Raw genomic sequence first — 12,863 nt, 5'->3', positions numbered from 1 at the left:
CACGCACACATAATCTTATTTTATCCGGCGCATAGCTCACTGGTAAACTGCTTGTAGCACTGGTAAACTGCTTGTAGCTGCAGTTTCTCAACTCTTGCTTTTTTTTTTTTTTTTTTTCTTGTTTGAGACAGGCTAGCCTTAAATTGGTGATCCTCTTGCCTCAGCACCCGACCTGCTGAGATTACATGCTTTTGTGGTACCACGTCTGGCATAATTTGTAAATAATAAACCTATCTATGTGTGTGAGTGCATTTGCGAGTGCGTGCATGCGTGCGCGCGTGCGTGTGTGTGTGTGTGTGTGTGTGTGTGTGCGCGCGCGCGCGTGTACACATGCCATTGCACACGCGGAAATCAGGACAAACTGTAGGAATTCCTTTCACCATCTGGCTGCAGGGGATTAAATTTAGGTTGTCAGGGTTGGGGGGGAGGGTGTCAAATGCTTTTGACCAGCCTGAGACTTCTGGCATAAAAACATTATTGCCATTTCTTTTAGGTCATTTCCATTTTGTTTTCTCTAACGGTTGCACTGAAATTTCTTATGATAATCGGCAATGCTCTAAAATTCTTACATAAAATAATACTTTCTAGTCTTTGTGGTCCCAGAATTGAATATGGGATTTGATAGTTGTTTTTGTTTTTCATTATTCATTCAGTAAATTTTTTTTAATCATTGACTGTGCCAGGTTTTTAGGAGTTATTGATACATTGTTGAACAAAGCAGATATTTTCTATGGTTTCATAGACACAACTTTCCAGTGGGCTTAAGGACAATTTAAAAAAAAACATTTATTTATTTTTACTTTACATCCTGCTCACTGCTCCCCTCCCAGTCAATTTTAAATGTTGTTAAAACTATCCCAGGGTTCCCTGACTGCTCTTTCCTGGTATCCTCTATGATGGTAGCTCTATGACCATCTTCTTCCATTTTCTTTGTTGTGTGCTTCTAATAAACTTATGCCCTAAGTGATGCTATTTCCTAAAATCTTACTCTCGGCCCTCTATGTTTGTTCCCTAGGTTCTCCCTGGGGCAAATTGCTTTTAAAACTGATATATGAACTTGAAAATCTACACTTCTAGCTTATATGTCTTTCTTAAACTATAGACTACTATCTCTGGGTGCCTTCTTTGTTCCCACAAGTACAACAGAGATGACTTTCTGTTGTACCTTTTCCACCAGAGTTCTCTTGTATTCTTTGTTTCTGTAATTGATCAATAAATCATCCAATCAAGTTAGATATCTGAGAGTCATCTTAGACTCACCATTCCTCCGCTATTCCCCACCTCTTTTACTTCCTGACTCTATCTTTCTGTCACTATTGCCTTTCTATTAACTTAGACTCTTGCCATTTCAGGTCTGTAGTATTGCAGAAATCTTATAGAAAAGGAACATTGTAGCATTTTGAATATGAGTTTTGAAGCCAGATTATTTGTGTTTGAAACTTAGTTAGTTTTTCTTATTATTATTAACTTGATAATTACCTTTTAACATATTCAAAAAGTTGTTTTGTATTTCTTAGGGGTACACATGGCATGCTGTGTATAGAAGTCAGAGGACAGTTTGTGGGAGTCAGATCTCCTTCCACCATATAGGTTTCAGGGACTAAACTCAGGTCAGTCTTGGAGGCAAGCACCTTTACCTTGTTATTTTCCTCTAATATTGGTAATTCTTAAGTCATTTATTCCCTCTGTGTCTTTTTTTAATCTTTAAAATTGGATAATAAAGCCATGTATGCATCAGTGGAAAATGACTGTATTAGTAGAAGAAAGAAGAGACCAGAAGTTTTACCTCATCCTTGCCTACACAGTGAGTTTTGTGGTCATCCTGAGTTACATGAGACCATTTCTCAAAAAAGAGGGATAATACTACATTGAGCAGTTGTGAGAACTAAATAAATTAATATGTACAAGAAACAGTAAAATAATTGGAAACCTCTCAGAGTAGCCAGTCATACATCAAAGGCTCAATAATTGTTAACTGTAATAATGACAGTTGTTTCAACCAGTTTTTCAGTAGTTAGTCTCTCCATCCAATTATGTAATTAGACCATATCAAGCCCCTACATAAAAGATGCAAAGAGACTATTATTAAGAAGATAAAATAAAATACAAGGTTAGTCTACTCTCTTTGAAATATTTCCCACTTCCCTAAGACACTTCAAATTATATTTTTATGAATAAATGATGTTTTAATCTTTTCTATACAATATCAATAAGAGTATTTTAGAAAACATTGATTTCTTTTTTTGTTTTTTGTTTTTTTGAGACAGGTTTTCCCTGTGTAGCTCTGTAGACCAGCTGACTTCAAACTACTTGCCTGTGCCTGCCAAATGCTGAGACTAAAGGTGTGGACCACCACACCCAGTCCTTCCAGTTCCCTCTAATGTAGAACTATAGGGATGTCAATGACATATTGTAGCTGAAACGTAACAGATAAGAAGGAACCAGTTTTGCAAAGAACTGGGCAAGAATGATCAGGGCAGAATGATCAGGTCAGAGTCAACAATGTATTTACAGTCTCTCAGGGTTGGAAAGGCCTTACAATATTTTAGAAACAGAAAGGCCAGTGTGGCTGGATCACAGTGAGTAATAAAGTAATAACAGACTAGAGTAGAGAGATAGAGCTGAGATCATATGGGTCCTCATGGATAATGGAAGAGTTTAAAATTTACTCTAAGTAAAATGAGTCACAAATATGTAGTTATGTAGATGAGTGACATTTTGCATTTTATAAATATTTTTCCTGCTGTGTGGAGAATGGATTAAAGATGGGCAGGAGCAGAAACAGAAACCAAGCTGGGTGTGGTTGCTGCATGCCTTTAATGCCAGCACTATGGAGGCTGAAGCAGGTGGGTATGTGCGACTTTGAGACCAACCTGATCTAAAGCCAGTTGCAGAACAGCCAAGGCTCTGTTACACAAAAACCCCGTCTTGAAAAAGCAAACCAAACAAACAAAAAGAAGCAAGAGGACACCCAGGAAGCTATTGTGTACTCAGCAAGAGAAGATGGTGGTTTGGAAGAAGGTAGCAGCTGTGGAGACAGAGTCACTGATGAACCTACCAGTAAAATGTGAGATGAAAGGGGAAAACTAAGTCAAAAGTTCTGGCTTAAACAAGTGAATGGGCAGTTAGGCTATTTACTGAGCTGGAGATAACACCCAGTGAGGTGATGGGGAGAGGCAATTGTAGAGTGAGATCAAAAGTTCAGTTTTGTAGTTTGACAGTTACATTAGTTACTTTTCTGTTGGTGTGATAAATGCCGTGGTCAGAAGCAGCTTGTAAAAGGAATTGTTTATTTTGGCTTATGGTTCCAGGAAGCTGAAAGAGTACTTCCCTTCTCTCCTCTCCTCTCCTCTCCTCTCCTCTCCTCTCCTCTCCTCTCCTCTCCTCTCCTCTCCTCTCCTCTCCTCTCCTCTCCTCTCCTCTCCTCTCCTCTCCCCTCCCCTCCCCTCCCCTCCCCTCCCCTCCCCTCCCCTCCCCTCCCCTCCCCTCCCCTCCCCTCCCCTCCCCTCCCCTCCCCTCCTCTATAGCCTGGAACTCACTATGTAGACTAGGATGGACTCATACTCACAGTTACCTTTACCTCTTGAGCACTGTGATTAAAGGCAAGCACCACAATGCCCAGCTTGAGATCCCATCTTTCTTTGATGCAAATATAAGCACAGTGAATTAGAAGTAGGGGAAAACTGTACACTCTCAAACTCCATTCCAGCAATTCACTTCCCTCATCAGGACCACACCTCCTAAAACTTTTAAAATAGCATCTCCAACTGTGGACCAAGTGTTCAAATATGGGGAACATTCTCACTCAAACTACCACAAGAGTTAAGTACTTAATTGTAGATGTCAAATATACAGTAAGGTATAGGAGTTATGGGAGATATTTAATTAGTTAAGAATGTTTAATTTTGATTAAATTATTAATGATTGTCAGTGAATAAAAACATAAGCCAATTCAAAAGCAAGTGAAAATAAAAATCATGTGTGTGTATGTGTTCCTATACCTCCACCCCACAAATCTGTGTTTCATTTGACTTATATTTGACAAAGAAGACCGAGGCAGAGGCAAAATTTGTAACATAACACGACCGTGTGGTTTTTTTTTTGTTTGCTTTCTGAGCCAGGGTTTCTTTGAGTTAACAGCCTTGGCTGTCTTGAAGCTCACTATACAAGGCTGGCCTAGAACTCAGCCCCCTGCCTCTGTCTCCTGAGTGCTGGAATTGAAAGCATGCATCATTTAAAAAAAAACCCACAAGTTCATAACTTTGTTTTCCTTGAAGTATCTGACTTAGTCCTTAGACACAGTAGGGATTCAATAAGTGCTTTTGAATTAATGAGTAAATAAAAGTCATAATAATTCCTAAAAGATTCATAATAATATTTATTCACACAGATATAGAATTTGGAGTGTTTTAATATTCATTATGCCATTTAATGCTTTTTTCTTGAGTTCTAAATATTGAAACATTTGTAGTTCCCATAAAACTACAGTTTTCACCAATGGTAACATCTTGTAAAACTCTCAATCAATATTTCTTGCCAAATATTAATATTGGCAATACTAGTCTAGGCAAGCTATAGAAAAATTCTATCATGCTTATTTCCATTTACCAAGCTCCTTCTTACAATTTTTGAGAAAGTGTCTCTATGGAGCTCTGGATGTCATGGCACTGTGTAGATTAGGCTAGCCTTTAACTCTCAGAACTCTGCCTATCTCTGCACCCTATCTCCTTAACACTTGTTGGTCACTAATGTGTTCTCTGTTCCTTTAATTTTATCATTTCAAAATTTTGTATGAATAGTACTATACAAAATGAACAATTTTTTTTTTTTTTGCAATTAAGAGTTTTGTTTTGTTTTGGTTTGGTTTCAAGACAGGGTTTCTCTAAGTTAACAGCCTTGGCTGACCTGGAACTCACTTTGTACAGCAGGCTGGCCTTGAACTAAGAGAGATCTGTTTGCTTCTGCCTCCCAGGTGCTGAGATGTACTACCACACCTGGCTTTGCAATTGAGAGTTTTAAATTTGCCACATATTCAGCTTATTGTGAGTATCAGGTCATTCTGTTTTAAGTGCATAACTCAATATTTAAAAAATATATTTTTAGATTGACTCCTGCCAGGGAAGTGGGTAGGCAAACCTCTCTCTCTGTTTCTTCAGATCAAATCCCCCAGTCTCCTCCCCAGCTCAGTAGCAGAACACCTGGTGTGGTCCTCCTTTCCTCTCTGACCCAGTCCTCAAAGAGTTATGAAGATCTTCTCTTCCTTTCCCCAAACTCATCCCATTATCCCAGCCTCCAACACTAACCAGCAGGTATTCTCTGGGAACAGACCTGCCGAGCAGGCCAGGGAAACATCTCCCAACCACAACAGGCACTCCTTGCTAACCCACAGGTCATTCCTGCCAGAGAAGCAGGTAGGCTGATTGTAGATTGTCACCTCTCCCTCTGTTCCTGAAGATCCAGTCTCCCAGAGTCGTCCCTAGCTCTGAAGCAGAACACCTGCTGCACCTTCCCCCAACCCCATCTGTAGGTGCTCACATAGATATTCCCCTCCTAACCCCTCTTCCTTTCCTTGTTGCTTTATCCCAGGCTTCTCCAATAGTCTCTCCTGCCAGGGAAGGAGTAGGCAAAGTGCAGATCCTCACCTCTCCCTCTGTTCCTCCAGACCCAGGCCCCAAGACTCACCCCAGTTCTGCAACAGAACACCTGCCACAGCCTTCACTGCTCTCTTTCCCCCATCTCCTGTGGGTTCCCATAGATCTTCCCCTCCTAACCTCCCTCCTTCCTAGCCCCCCAATTCTAGCAGGCACCCCTTACTAACCGAAAGGCCACTGCCACCGGGGAAGAGGTAGGCTGACTGCCAATCTGTGAAATCAGCCTGGCTCCATTTTAGGCTTAAAAGGCAAAGCCATCTTACAGTAGGGACAAATGAGGTACATTACAGTTTATGGTTCAAGCTGTTTCTCAAGGATTAGACTATACCCTCCTGTGACCTGAGGGAAACAGCTCCCAACTACAACAGATACAAATACAACAGACTACAAATAGTCTGTACTGCCTGTTCTAGGAAATGGTAGCCAGGCCTCTGTTTTAGAAGATTATGGCCACCTTGTTGTGACCACGTTGTTATAACCATGTTGTTATATGCATGACCACCTTGCAACCCTGTCTTTGTTTCAGGAGGTTTAGTGACTGTACTGGCTAGTTTTGTGTCAGCTTGACACAGCTGGAGTTATCACAAGAGAAAGGAGCCACCCTTGAGGAAATGCCTCCATGAGATCCAGCTGTAAGGCATTTTCTCAATTAGTGATCAAGAGGAGAGGTCCCCTTGTGGGTGGTGCCATCTCTGGGCTGGTGTCTTGGGTTCTATAAGAGAGCAGGCTGAGCAAGCCAGGGGAAGCAAGCCAGTAAGGAACATCCCTCCATGGCCTCTGCATCAGCTCCTGCTTCCTGACCTGCTTGAGTTCCAGTCCTGACTTCCTTGGTGATGAACAGCAATGTGGAAATGTAAGCTGAATAAACCCTTTCCTCCCCAATTTGATTCTTGGTCATCATGTTTGTGCAGGAATAGAAGCCCTGACTAAGACAAATTGGTACCAGCATAGTGGGGTATTCCTGTGACAACCTGACCATGTTTTGGGGAGGACTGTGGAAGAACTTTGGAAATTTGGGCTAGAAGATCCATTTGGTGTTAAGAGCTCTGTTAGATGTTGTGTAGGAGCTTGGAAGATAATGTTGAGAACAGTGCAGAAAATGGAGGCGTGGCTTGTGAAATTTCAGAGGGAAAATTAAAGACTCTTTTCAGGGCCATTGCTATTTTGGATTGTGAAGATTCTGTGATTCTGTGATTCTGGTTAGCTGGGGCTGAAGAATCAGCTGTGATTAACAAGATACCAGAACTACTAAAGCAAAAACTTTGCATTACTGGGACTATTGATGCTGGTTAGCTGGAGCTAAGAAATTAGCGGTGATTAAGAAGAGACCAGCATCATTGAGGTGACATCTTCTGGGAAGTGTTTTTTTGAGAATACAGAGGCTGTGTTCCAGAGATAACCAAGGTTGTACCTCGTGCTACAGTGGGACTTGATTAATGTGTAAGAATCACCCAGGTGGTACTGGTTTTGAAGGCATGAAGGGGTCACGCAGAGCAGCTGGAGCTCTGTACTGTGAGAGGCAATGGAAGATCATTGGTGAAGGTGCAGCCTCAGTTGCATTTGATGGCCCAGGACTGAAGGGGTCATGCAAGGAGTTGAGGCTTGGCACCATGAAGAGAGCCTATGAGAGGCTATTGGTGAAGCCTAGTTATAGTGGAAGACAGCTGCGTTTTGGAGATGCCAGTACCATGAGATGACTACCAAGAACAGCAGCAGCAGTGGAGTACAGGCATCTGGAGCCTAGAAGACAAACTGTGTGCTACAAAGGACAGGACTGGAGAAGTGACCCAAGCCCTTGGAGGAGCCCGGAAGATCTCGAGTTGGATCCCAGACATTGGACAGTTGGAGTTTGATTTTGATTTTGCTTGTGCCCTGATATTTTTCCCTCTTGAAGGAAGTATTTGAGTGGAGCCCACAGTTAAGAGACTTTTAATTGTATAAAGACTTTTAATTTTAAAGTACTTTGTATTTTAAAAGATACTGCATATTTTAAAGGGATTAAACTTTTAATATGTAAAGACTGTGGGACTTTTAAAGTTATTTAGATCTTGGGGATGAATTAGAAATAAGGGTTGAGGCTTACTAGTGATGTGTTTGTGTGTCAAGTTGACAAGGGGTCAATTGTACTGGCTAGTTTTGTGTCAACTTGACACAGCTGGAGTTATCACAGGAGCTTCAGTAGGGGAAATGCCTCCATGAGATCCAGCTGTAAGGCATTTTCTCAATTAGTGATCAAGAGGAAAGGTCCCCTTGTGGGTGGTGCCATCTCTGGGCTGGTGTCTTGGGTTCTATAAGAGAGCAGGCTGAGCAAGCCAGAGCAAGCAAGCCAGTAAAAAACATCCCTCCATGGCCTCTGCATCAGCTCCTGCTTCCTGACCTGCTTGAGTTCCAGTCCTGACTTCTTTCAGTGATGAACAGCAATGTGGAAATGTAAGCTGAATAAACTCTTTCCTCCTCAACTTGATTCTTGGTCATGATGTTTGTGCAGGAATAGGAACCCTGACTAAGACAGTGACCAACTTGGTATGCTTATGTTTTGCTTCTGTAACCCCACCTAATTTGCCTGCCAAGTCCCCCATTTGGAACCCCCCTACTTCGGAACTATAAAACCTCTTAGTTCAAGGCTGATCTCTTGAACCCCATGTTTAGATAGACACAGTCCTGTACATGAATTTTTTTTTTAAAGTTTGCTTTTCACTCATTTGACCATGACTATTTGGGTCAGTGGTCTTTCTCCTCGAATCTATGGCATTAATATTTCACCTCTCCTTCTACTCCCCCAGATCCATGGCAGAACATCTTCTGCCATCTCCCTACCTCTCTGACCCCATCCTGAGTAGATCACAAAGATCTTTTCCAACCTCCATCCCACCAACTCATCCCATTATCCCAGCCTCCAACAGCAGCAGGTATTCGCTGGGAACACACCAGCTGAGCAGGCCAGGGAAACAAGTAAGCTAACAGAAGACCTTCACCACTTCCTCCTTTTCTCCAAATTCATCCGTGGCCCAGTCTCACCCCAAGCATTGCAACAGAACATATGCCCTCCCCCCATGGCCCACATCTCCTGTGGATTCCACAGACATCCCCATCCTAACTTCACCCTCCCCACTTTATCCCAGCGCCAAATCTATCAGGCACTGGCTGCAAACTCCTGCCAGGAAGGCTGATTGTAGAGCTTGCCTTCTCCTTCTGTGTCTCCAAACCCAATCCCCAAGTCTCATCCCCAGTTCTATAGCAGATCTACTGGGGTAACCTCTCTTTGCTCTCTATCCCCATTCTAAGGGAGCTAAATTAGCCCGTAAGAGCAGAACATTCTGTTATCTTCCCTCCTGTGAGCCCCTTCAGACCCCTAGCCTATCCCCATTCCTAAATGCCAGCTTACAGTACCCAGAAACACATTTTAACTGGAACCGTCAGTGGCCACACCTATCAGGTTCATAGAAAATTTCCTACCAGGCAATACACGGCCATCACACTTTACTAAAATTCAGAGAGGAAACAGAAACCAAGGAGCAACCCCCCACCCCCACCCCAGGACAAAACCTACAATTAAAACCTTCCCACTCTCAGATGCCTAGACACTAGCATAGAAACACAACTACTAACAGCCAGAACAGTATATCTCCATTAAAGATCAACAATCCACCACAGAAGGCTCTGACTATTCCAATATACCTGGAGCACAAGAGCCTGTCTTAATATGATAGAGGTCATTAAAGAAGAAATGAATAAATCCTTTAAAGAGATCCAGGAAACCACAAACAAACAGTAGAAGGAGATGATTAAAAACACTTCAAGGCATGAAAATGGAAATAAAGTCAGTAAAGACAACTCAGACTGAGAGAATTCTGGAGATGGAAATTTAGGAGTTTGGAGGGAACTACAGAGGCAAGCTTCACCAACAGAAAGGAAGAGATGGCTTTCGTTTCCTTTGTTTTATTGCATTGGTTAGGATATCCAGGACAATCTTTCATGGCTGAAACAGTGAAAGCTTGCCTTCAATTCTTTTGGAGAAAGCTTCAGCATTTCATCATTAAACGTTTGCTCTAAGGTTGGCTTGTATTCTCTCTCTCTCTCTCTCTCTCTCTCTCTCTCTCTCTCTCTCTCTCTCTCTCTCTCTCTCTCCACACACACACACACATACACACACACACACTCTCTCTCTCAACATATGTGCTTATGTCATGGCGTAGGTGTGGAGGTCAGAGGACAAGTTTTTAGGAATCAGTTTTCTCTTTCCACCTAGCTGGGCAGGGTCTCTTTCCACCTAGCTGAGGCAGGGTCTTTCTCCTTTGTTCTTTTGTCCCTGTGCTGTTTACTCCAGGCTAGCTGTCTCATGAGCTTCCGGCCAGTTCTCCCATCTCTCTCACTGTATGAGTGCTGGGATTAAAAGTGACTTTTTAAGGGGGGGCATTCTGGAAATCATAAACTCAGGTTGTCAGGCTTGTGCAGCAAGCACTTTTACCTGTTGAGGCATCTCCCGGCCTGTAATATGTTCATAGATTATTTTTCTGTGGCAGGATCTTAGACCAATCTGGAACTTACTATGTAGACAAAACTGTCCTTGAACTTGTGATCCTCCTGCTGCATCTTCTGCTACCACATCTGACTCTTTCAGAGATTAAAAAAAAGTTAATTTAATTTTGTTTTAGTGTGTGTGTGTATGTGTGTGTGTGTGCCTGCATGTATGTTTTTGTACCATGTGCATACATGAGCCTTCATAGATCAGAAGAGCTTGTTGGATCCCCCTGGAACTGGAGTTACAGGTGGTTCTGAGCCATCACATGGACACTGGAAATGGAGTCAGGGTCCTCTACAAAAGCAACATGTGCTCTTAACTGCTGAGACATCAGTTTAGCTCCTCTTTTAGAGATCCTTATTATTAGATGGGGGAAGACGTTTTTTATATTCTCATCTTGTCAAACATTTCCAAATATCATGAGTGGGTATGAATTTTTCAAACATATTTTCTGCATTTAATAAAGCCAATATTTGAATTTTTACTAAGGTTTGCTAAAGTGATTAATTACATTGAGTGATTTTGACTTAAAAAATATGCTTGAGAAGGAACCTAGGTGTCCCCATGCATGCTAGGTAGGAGCTCTGCTGCTAATTATACTCCCACAAATTATTATTTCCTTTAATATATTTTTGCATCTAATATTATAACACTGAGTTGCTACATCATTATTAATCAAGGTTCATACTATATTCTTTTTCTCTTATTTTTACCTATTTATTATGTTCATGTTTTCTTAGTTTTTATTCTATTTCTATTCCAGAATCTTTAAACATTACTTTTTCCTTTTCTTTTTGGCTTTATTTATTTATTCACTTTACCTCTGATCACTGTCTACCTCTCGCCCCAGTTCTACCCTTATAAATACCTCTCCCTTTACGCTCTCCCCTTGGGTACCACCCTGCCCTAGACATCTAGTCTCAGCAGGACTAAGTATATCCTCTCCCGCTGAGGCCCAACCAGGCAGTCCAGTTAGAAGAAGGGGATTCAATAGAAGGCAACAGAGTCAGAGACAGCCCTCACTTCAATTATTAGGGGGTCCAAATGGAAACCAATTTACATCTCTGCTACATATGTACAGGGGACCAAGGTCCAGCCCCTACATGCTCTTTGGTTAGTGGTTCAGTCTCTGTGAGCTCCCATAGCCTCAGTTAGTTGACTCTGTAAGTCTTCTTGTGGTGTCCTTGACCCCTCTGTTTCTCTCCTTCCTTCCTCCAACTCTTCCATGGGACTCTCCAAACACAGCCTGATGTTTGGCTGTGAATCTTTACATGTGTTTCTATAAGCTGTTGGATGAAACCTCTCAGGAGACAGTTATGCTAGGCTCCTGTCTGCAAGCAAATCAGAGTATCATTAATAGTGTCAGGGGTTGGCTCCCCCCCCCCCCAATGGGATGGGTCTCAAGTTGGGCTAGTCACTGGGTGGCCATTCCCTCAGTCTCAGCTCCATCTTTATCCCTGCACATCTTGTAGGCAGGAGAAATTTGGGGTTGAAGGTTTTGTGGGTGGTTTGATGTCCCTTTACTGGAAGTCCTGCCTACCTACAGAAGGTGGCCACTTCAGTTTCCATATCCCCTGCTCATAGGAATCACAGCTAGGGAGGGTCACCGCCCCCCCTGCACAGTTCCTGGAGCCTCCCCTGTGCCAGGTTTCCAGCAGATGTCCCCCACTGATTTCCATTCTTACTCCCTGCACTCTCCTGCCTCCCCTCTTCCCACAACTGATTCCCATCCCAGTTTCCACCCCCACCCCCCATCCCGTCTCACACTCAGGTCCCTCCCTACCTCCACCTCCAATGACTATTTTTATTCTTAGTTCCTTTGGGTCTGTGGATCGTAACATGGCTATCCTTTACTTCATGGCTTATATCCACTTATAAGTGACTACATACCATGCCTGTCTTTCTGGGTTTCCATTACCCCACTCAGGATGATATCATTTTTAAAAATTAATCAATCAATTAGTTAATTTATTCTCAGAGGCAGGGTCTCACTATGTAGCTCTGGCTGTTCTGGAACTATGTTGACTAGGCTATCCTTAACATAGACCCCTTGGTCTCTGCCTCCAAAGAACTGAGATTAAAGGCATGCACTACTTTTCCAGACTCTTATCCAGAATGCCAATTAAATTCAGTTATCAGCTGTTCTTAGATTCCTCTTATTTGTGACAGTCTCTCTTTCAGTGACCATGGAACTTTCAGCAGTACTGAAATGTGTTTTGTAGAATACCCTCCTATTGGAATTTAACAGTCACTTTCTTTCTGTTTCTGAAATAGAGTTTAACTCTGCAGTATAGCTGGCTAGAATTTGAGATGTAGCCTAGATTGAACTTGATTTAGCCTCCAGAATGCTGGGATTGCAGGCATGCGTCACCCTAGCTGTTATTTTTCTCACCAATAGATTTCAGTACTGCTAGAGAGATTACAGAGGTGGAATGTTAGTTCTTCATGTGATTTCCAAGGTGTAGTTATCAGCTAGACTTTTCAGCACTGATAGAACCCTTGAGCAGTGCTTTGTTAAATTTTATCCACTGTTAACTGACCCTTTCCCTACTGTACTATTTGGAAGGACATCTCTATATATATCCATACTCAAGGAATGGACAGTAATGCCACCTCTCTTTGAGGACTAAATACTTCTATAAATTATTTGGGAGCCTTAGAAAGCGTGAGGTTTTGTGCCTCATCTCAAG

The sequence above is a fragment of the Mus caroli genome, unplaced genomic scaffold (genome assembly GCF_978045245.1).
Source record: "Mus caroli unplaced genomic scaffold, Mus_caroli_1 scaffold_5, whole genome shotgun sequence".
Classification (NCBI taxonomy): Eukaryota; Metazoa; Chordata; class Mammalia; order Rodentia; family Muridae; genus Mus; species Mus caroli.
The sequence above is the reverse complement of the archived record's forward strand: the minus strand, read 5'-3'. Positions refer to the sequence as shown.